The sequence below is a fragment of the Oxyura jamaicensis genome, chromosome 1, assembly GCF_011077185.1.
Source record: "Oxyura jamaicensis isolate SHBP4307 breed ruddy duck chromosome 1, BPBGC_Ojam_1.0, whole genome shotgun sequence".
NCBI lineage: Eukaryota > Metazoa > Chordata > Aves > Anseriformes > Anatidae > Oxyura > Oxyura jamaicensis.
In genome coordinates, this window is record NC_048893.1 from 87,071,153 (window position 1) to 87,080,033 (window position 8,881).

The following is an 8,881-nucleotide window of genomic DNA, read 5'->3' on the forward strand; positions in this document are numbered from 1 at the left end:
TAACTAGAAGCTTTTACCTTCAAGGGCACTTTCTAACCTGAAATAAATACCCCATAGCAGCTCCTTCTGCTCACCTGAGTAGCTGACTTTTTTTTTAAGAGTGCTATTTGTGCTAGTCTTGCTGGTGTATCTTCAGTGAAGCCACCACCAACTACAACCAAACAATCAGGCTTCAGCAGCGGACCTGGGAAGTGAAACACAGTTTTATGAATGTTTCTGGCTCTCAGCACTACACAGCCAGATTTTCAAGGTAACAGCAGCAATATCTGAACACAGATAGTGTGCCTTCTCAGTAATAAAGACATGTTGACTCCTCAGTGTTAGTTCCTGCTGGCTGAAAAGGGCTGGGGTCACAGAGACAGACACACACAGCATGGAAGCAAATGTTTACCACTGGGGCAGCGGACTGGGATTCTGACTGACAGCAGACAAATAAAGGGAATTTTTAAGCTGTTATTTTCTTAAAACGAATCTCCCACCAAACCCAGAGGTTTGGTTAAACCTTTGCAGAATTAGACAAAGATTTTCACTGCCTTTTTCCAGCTTAATTGCCTTACCTCCTCAATTCCCTTGGGAGGAGAGTATCTGTGTGCAAAATGATACCTACCTGTATCTTTGCTCTTGCTCTCTCCTCCAGAGATATTCTTAGCATATACCTGCTGCTGCCACCACAGCTCCTGCCATCAAGAAAGAGAAATCATTTCAGACCTATTGGACTTTTCATCTCTATAAATCCATAGTCACATAACAGCATAATAAATGCAGCAGTCATATAACAATTCAATGCATTTGACAATAGCTGGTGGAGGAAGGGCAGCTGAAAGGACAGACCACCAAAAATACCACCTCCCTTAGATAAAAGAGAGGTCCTGCTGCAAATGGAGTTGGTAGAGGCCAGCTTGTACATCCATGAGAACAGTCTCAAGTGTAACTCTGACCACAGCTGTACAAGTTTCTCTTAAACCTTCCTCCAACATTATGTTTCAACACTCTCCTGAAGGGACATTTTCTATGAGGTATGCATAAATTTCATATCAAAATATGGCTCTATCTAACTTCAAATCAGAGTCATGGGAAAGATTCCCATTGTTTTCAGCAAAGTTAGCTCAAGTTCTCCATCTAACATAACCACTGCTGAAAGCTATGGGTGTCCTTGAATGGCACAGCTATCCAACACCGGTTGCACATGAACAGCATATCGTACTAATCACATTACATCCATAGTATGGAGCCCTAACTTCACTGTTATTAAATCATCCAGAGCTATTAACTAGGAACACAGAGATAAGCACAACACGTGGCACTTTCACAAAGGTCTAAGGGAGCTTCACGAGGTAGTGGGTACCGTCCTCACTCCTCTGCGCCCCATTGAAAACTCCACCCCACGGATGCCAGTCTGATCTGGTTTACACTCAGGACCCAGCATTGCTCTTCCGAAGTCAGTGTAGTGCTATTACTGTGCAAGCACAGGAATAAGCGGTATCTGCTGTTGCACTCACGTGCTTTTATTCAGCAGTAAAAAAAAAAAAAAAAAAAAAAAAAAAAAAAAAAAAAAAAAAAAAAAGCTTGAAGGAGCTCGCTCTTCAGTGAAAAGGGAGCAAGAAATTACTGTAGGGTCAGAATATACACACAGACCGGTACTCCTGGTGGCAACTTAGCAACTGAGCCCCTTCCCCAGCTATCCTGCAATGACTTCTGCATGTGTCTAGAGATAAGAGGTGTGAGTAAAGGGAGGCTCGAGGAAATACTCTACTACTATTACTATTTCAGGACAACAAAAGTAAATATAACAAGACAGCCATTTCTCAATTACATTTACTGTTTTATTGCATTGTGTATAATAAATGCTTCCACCTCCATCCTCCCATTAATGTAACATAATATTGGTTAAGATTGAGATCTAGTAAATCAGACAATCTTTGATTCAGTTTTCCACAGCAATATTAACCCTGCCCAACATGGCTGGACATGCAGCAAGATATGACAGACTATAAATTTGGTAAATGATTTAACACGGTATTTTTATTTTGCCTTTCTCTTTAGAAGTACGCTCACATTTATTCCAACACATGAGCAGAACTCAAAGGTGAATTCCCTAATATAACTACATAAAAAAAAATAACTGATATCACTGATTAACTTTGTAATTATTTCTTACGGGACAAGTTCCATGTAAATAGTATCCCATCAACCAATAACTTTTATCAAGTGTATCTATATTCAGGAACTTAGTATGTAATTGCATTCCCACAACAGTGGGCTCTAGCACTTCTTACTCCCCCGTGTTTTAATCACTTAAGCCACCACTGGGATTTCTAACACAGAACATTGTGACTTTAAAGATGTCTCGGTCACACTGTAGTCATTGCACAAGCACACTGCGATGTTCAACAGCACAATCACAAACTTTCCCAAGTCCTCTGCTGGGCGAGTAACTATGCTAGCGAAAATCCGTGCTACATTATTGCCCTGAAACTGTCCTGGAGTTCCACCTCCTCCGATATCTTGGAACTAAAAATGGAGCGACCAGCTCACCCCCAAGAGGTCACTAATTAAAATAGGTATTTTTAGACTCTAGGTATACTCAGATACACTGCAAGTGATACTATAAATATTTTGTGGCTTTATTTTCTGATACATTTAGCCCCTAGCAAAAGGATAGAAAATTTGCCTTCACCGTAATGACAGTCCACCTTATGAAAGTATATAGTGGGTATAAAACAGAGGAAAGAATAATCAGAAGCCATTCAATGACTTAAGTAGTTAGCCTTTCAACTACATTAGTGGGTAATGCCAGAAACAAATGGCAACTGCAAGGCAGCAACCAAGCAGCTGAATTTACTGCATCATCAGCTCCAACTAGATTTTAAAGTTTATTTTACTACTTATTGCCTTCCCTCTGTATCTTCCCAATGTAGAAAGCATTCTTTCCTATCTCAGCTAAGGCTAGATGAGGCTTCAGGGAAGAAGCGACAAAGGCAGCTACAATTTCATCAGGTTCCTAAAAGCTCAAAGTGAGAAACATATCCTTAAGTCTAATGCTTTGTGTTTTCCTACAGCAGACTGGAGAAGGGCAGAGACATCTGGAGGAATCTTCTGTCCCCTTGTGGGTCTGAGCAACACTTTCACACCACTTCTTCACTATGTCCTGATGCTGTATTCAGTGTGCAAGGCACAGAAGGCATACCTGAGTCACTCTCTGGCTTGAGCAGGAACCTGAAAGGACTGAGGCTACAGAAGGTGCTAAAATCACACGCTATTTCATGATTTCCAAGACACATAGTTTGTAAGATTCTTAATTATTTACTGAGCCATAAAATGCAACCCAACACATATAACCACCTGAACACATATGATCATGCCTGCCTCCTTTAGTGGCAGGCATATCTAACTAGATAGGAAAATGCTTACTGTGAAGAAAAGGAGAGACAAAGAACCTAAAAGATGGCTGATAAGTTGTTCGAAGGTTTCAGAAGTCCATCAAACTTCATCTCACATGTTACTGCTGAGAGAAATTACAAATATAATATATACATTTTCAGCTTCTTTTTCAAATTAAAAGTTATATCATGAGAATTTAGGTTGCATTTGCTTTATACCTGTAATGGAAAGTCTTTTGGTCAATATATGACACATGAAAAAAATGGTTTGTTCCAACACAATGCTCTGCCTGCTTACATGATTGGCTTACACAGCTGTATGGTACCTAGACATTTAATTGATGCTGATAAAGATCAAGATACCCTTTCATAAGACTTCCCAAAGGGAAAGGCTGCAGCTGTTAAATGTGTTTTGTTACAGATGGGGAATGGAGAGACATCCATGGCAGCTAAGGACTGCAGGTCTCTGAATCCTGGACTAACACATGATCCTATCTTCCCTCCCTTTTCATCCCTAATTCAGATTGTTAAGCATCCACTGTAACACAGAGTAGCCCAACAAATGTGTTAAGATTTTGATCTGTGCAGTTCTGCTGTTCTACTCTCCTACATTACTCAAAAATCAGACTAAGCTTGAGTAAGAAGATGCCATAGAAAAGGCATTTTTAAAGCATGACCACTGACATTGGAACTCATTTTCTACAATGGATCCTGGATTTATGCATTACAAACAATATGTTCTGCATTCAGTGCTCCGGGACGACTGACCTACTCTCTAAAGGCGGAAGATACAGTAAAGAGAAATAAGAAGGTAAGTTGAAATTCACATGCATCAGTTAGGAAGCCCTTTACAGACATTCTAAACTACAGAAAATGTATTTTGCTTCACTGCAGCTTAGCAGATGGGGTAGGTGCTTTTATTGGGATGAATGCATAAATATTTCACATGATGAGCTGCTTGTTTTGTGGACTTCCATTTTCCTAGTGCAAGCAAGAGAGGTGCTGTTAGCCTTAACAATTATAGCAGCTGTCCATCATTCAGGAAGCTGTAAGCACTTGACAGGAGCAGGTCTTGTCTTCTTATTACAAAGAAGAAACTGAAGCACAGATGTTGCAAACACAGCACACCTGTGGGAGAATTCAGCTATATTCCTTTTCTTGCATGCAGGTTACTGAGCTACAGAGACATTTGTTATTCAATATAAAGCTAGAATAACGTACAATCATCGGCTTCTGCACTCATGCTAATACATAACATCCTTTTGAGTTATACAGATTAGTAGAGAGATTTTGGATAAACTTTGTAGCATTGCTATAAACTGACTGCAAATTTGCTAAAGTAATATAGGTTTAAGGAAGATAAAATTTAGTGAATATTTAGTGACTTTATGTGATTTGGGGTTTTACAGAAGGTAAAGAAACACCACAGAGAAACAACACTGAAACTCTGTTCATCTGTTAACCAAACAAGGAAACTGTCAGTCAGTCAAAAAGTCAAAAATTCCAGACTACCAGCAACTGTGCCAGGTGTATTATCTTTTTGGAAACCTCAATCCCATCTACTCATAAAGCAGGATTCAGTCACTCAGCAAGACACTCATCTGCTTGGGCCCCCCCCCCCCCCCCCTTCTTCTAGGTCCTTGAGCAGCACTGTTCTTTTCCAGGACAGCTAACTCTGACATCTATTTGTAGGAGATATTCTCCCCAGCACCCTAGATGATTGCATGTGGAAGTCCCTTGTTGTTGCTGCTGCCTAGAATAATGTTGTCTGCATTATATTTGGAATGAGGCAAATGAAGTCATTTAGGCTAAGCTCGGACTTTGCTGATACTCCATTACCCACTGGAGTCCAACTCACACCCAAGCTCCTGCTCCCATTTAACTGTCTAATAGATAGGAACCTACAGAAAGTTATATACCTGTAGAAAGTAATCCCCATAAGAGTTGTTTTAGTTCAGAAGATGTGAGAAAATCCAGGAATAAGCTTGCATGATAAGCCAAGGAATTCAAACAAAAATGTTAAGTCTATCTAGGCAATTTTCAACCTACTGAAATCCACTTCTGTGAATTATCAAAGTTACTATATATCTAGTTGCAAATGACAAATTCCACAGCAATGGGGATGGAAAAATTAGGATATGATCTCTCTCCCAGGCCAGTTTCATCCAGTCCCTTAAAGCTAGAAGCTGTAGCAGAAGCTAGGAGGAGGTACAGAATCAGTTTACTCCAGTCTCAAATCTAGTCTTAGTCAAGGATACAATAGGTATAAACCATCTCCCAGCTGACCACGCTGCAGTCTTTTGGATTGGTTTGGTATGATCCACATATTCTGCTTAAGTAATTCCAATCCAATCTTTCTACAGGCATAACTATTTTAGTCAGGAATGTGTCTCTTTTTTCACATACAGAAATGGTTATATTGGCATAATACACTTTTATACAAATATAACATTCATTCACTGTAAAGGAGAGCACAGAGTTTTAACTCCATCAAGATATTTAAAGCCACTGCAACTTCTCTGTGTAGACAAATCTCACAATTTCAAACCCTCTGAGATTCATCTGTCACAGTTCTTGAGATTTGGTTTGTCACAGTATTGGAGAGCTTCCCAAAACTTGCTGCCCTGAAATATTGTCACAATATGCAGGATTTTTTTCCGGCAGTCCTCCTTCATAAAAGCAGGCACCAGTTCCACCCAGAAGCCACCAGTCTTCCAAGTCTACAGACTTTTGTTTCTCTTTCATAAAGCTGACCTTGAAATGTACTTGCAGCTATTCTTTCTCTCTCTCTCTGCGATTGCACTGAAGAGCCTGCTCTGCCTACCTGCCTGATATTCCTGAGTCATTATCTGTGTCTTAATATCCATCTCTGAGCACCTCACATGCATGTTAAAGGACAGAACTAAAAAGCTCCACTCTTAACAACATCTCTTAGCAAAAACGATCTAAAACAGTGCCCTGCCACAACTCTCTTACAGACTTGTGTTTTCTCTGTGGTGAGCAGCAGGAACACATCACATCAAGTTTCAAAGACCTGATTACCTGTGGAGGATGTTAATCTCCTCTCAGCAGAGAGGGAATGATGCTAATTTGCAATGTTACCAATTATTTTGGAACAGGCAGTCAATTAATCCAGTCCCAACAGCTCAAAACTGATCCCTTGTGCACTGATCCTTTAACCCCAGTCTAGCAATGGCACTTCTGCTGTCTCCATCTGCTGAGGAGTCCTTTCCACAGCCTTGGGGAAGAGCTCAGCTGGGACAAATGCTGAAAGCAGGTGGGCAGCAGAAGGATTGGGATGAGCTCAGGAGCATCTTCTCCCTCTAGCTCTTCTTTAGCCATGGGGCAGATGTGTGAGCCACAGCTACTTCTCTCCATAGTGACCAGAGCAGCAGTTACTACTGCTTTCCTTTACTTTTACGCTGGGACTCACCTTATTGATCCTCTCTACTTTACCGCTACAAGCTGTCAGTAAGGACTACAAGGAGAATGTGAAAATGAGCAATTCCAAAGATACAAGAACATCTCTGTGCAGCTCCTCAACACATTACAGAAAATACTTAGGGATCAAAAAGCCCCCCACTTTTCATATTAACTACTGGTATAAACCTAACTATGCTTCTATTCTCTTTCTTTTTTAGCTATGATGTCCTCCTAATGTGTCTGTGACATGCAAAAACTCTCCACCTAGTTTTGACAGACCTGAACTTGAAATGATGACCAAATGTGATGTAGACTGTCAGAGGTGATCCTATCCAAAAGTTTCTGGCTAAGGAAGAAGGAAACCCATATGGGCAAAAGGGAAAAGGATGGGCTGCCCCACCAGAAGTGTGAGGACAGAGGTGCACTGGGACCTCCAGAGGCAGAAAAACAGGTGCTGCATGCCATATTGAAGCAAACCCCCAAAGGCCTTCTCCTCTCCCTCCTCCTTCTGAGAGACAACCACTGAGCAGTGGCATTTTCCTGAAAACAATACCTGTTTTCTTCAGGCTGCATGATCCATTTGCACATAAGAACTAAGAACATTATCATCTGGAGGGAGGACACAAGAAACTGTGTCATTCCAAGGAAGCTAAAACATTAGAAGAGGTAGAAGACACTTAATGGAGGACAGGGCCATGGCAATTTGCCCCGGCAGTCCCACAGTTCTTAGTGTTGCAACAGCCTCCAGAAATGCTCTACAGAGAGGTCACACAGAGCACTGTGTCAAGCCCTGAGGGAAGCACTAGCTGACTGACTATTGGGCATTTTGACTTCAGCCAACAAGCCACATTTGGGGATATACAATTTTTGGTGCTATGATACAAGTACCACATGCAAACCAAGGAATCTAATAGCTGCAGAACTCCTGACTGTGGGAATGGCACAAATTACTCAGGAGCTTCATTTTGCATGTAAATGGCAATTAGGCTCTTAAATCAATTGAATAAGAAAATTTCACAGTGTAATGCTGAGGACCATGGATTTTTTGGGCTCATCTGTGGCTCACTTCACAAGGTGTCCCTTGCTACTCTACACAGAAGAGCCTGGGACTTCACATTCCAGTGGTGAACCCATGCTGGCTCTATACCATCTATTTCTATGGAATTAATCCTGTTTTACCACATCACAGAAAGGAGATTCTGGCTCACTGAGATGAATGTGTGAAAATTGGCAACCCTGAGAAGATGTCACCATGCCTTGCCACCTGCATCTCCTACGCCTGAGAGACATGCCCCGAAGGGGAACACCTGCCAAAGATCTTTCACCTTGCCTTATGTACTGTAGTAAAAATCCTCAGTGTATTTATATTGCCAAATTAACAGAAATACTTATCAAAAATGATCTTGGCAGTGTCTAATAACAAGCTTTTTAAAGGCCTATATTTTTCCATAGCTGCAGCTCTTCAAAAAATTAATGCTTTGTTTTGACTTGACTAAGGGTTGGGGTGGGTGGGTGGTCTGAAATCCATATGGGCCTCTTTAATTACCTTAGTCACACCAGCAGTTACAAGTTACCACAGCATTCTCTGTTTTTTCCTGTTAGTAATGAGAGAACCTTCAATTCAAATATATATATATATATATATTTTCAGTTTAATTAGTTACAAACCACTTCTATGCCATGTTTCTCTTTCTAGAGATCCTCAGCTTATGAGCTGTTTCCTGCCTGGTGACTGGTTTCTCTGACTAAGTTAATAACAATTTTTTAGAAATAATGAACTCAGCATGTTATGTTTAGTTATTCTCTCACTGACTTTAAATAATACTTATTTATTCCTCTTTTCTGTGGTCTCACCTTATCAATCCTCTCTGACAGGCATTATTCCTATTATTACTTGGATGAGAGACATTAAATAAACTTTGCTCAAAGGTTGAACCAATACCCCTACATGGTATCATGCAGTCATAATATAACCATAGAATATCCTGAGTTTGAAGGGACCCACAAGGATCATTGAGTCCAACTCCTGTCTCCAAACACGACCACCCGAAAATCAGACCATGTGTCTGAGAGCATTA

The 8,881-nt window shown here is 40.7% G+C and overlaps 2 long non-coding RNA genes across 5 annotated transcripts in view; one reads left to right on the forward strand and one right to left on the reverse strand.

Annotated features, from left to right (window-relative positions):
- The window catches only part of LOC118160326, a 69,228-nt gene extending 69,043 nt beyond the window's left edge, over positions 1-185 (reverse strand). For all 3 annotated transcript variants that reach the window (XR_004747421.1, XR_004747420.1, XR_004747419.1), the window contains exon 1: positions 75-185. This is a non-coding gene — a long non-coding RNA (uncharacterized LOC118160326). The remainder of the gene's footprint in view (positions 1-74) is intronic.
- On the forward strand, positions 171-8,639 carry LOC118160325. Of its 2 annotated transcripts, none has more exons than XR_004747417.1 (3): positions 171-250; positions 3,060-4,191; positions 6,153-8,639. It is a non-coding gene; the product is annotated as an uncharacterized LOC118160325 (long non-coding RNA). The 2 variants fall into 2 exon arrangements; XR_004747418.1 differs by having other exon boundaries at positions 6,359-8,639.
- Positions 8,640-8,881: the final 242 nt, after the last annotated feature.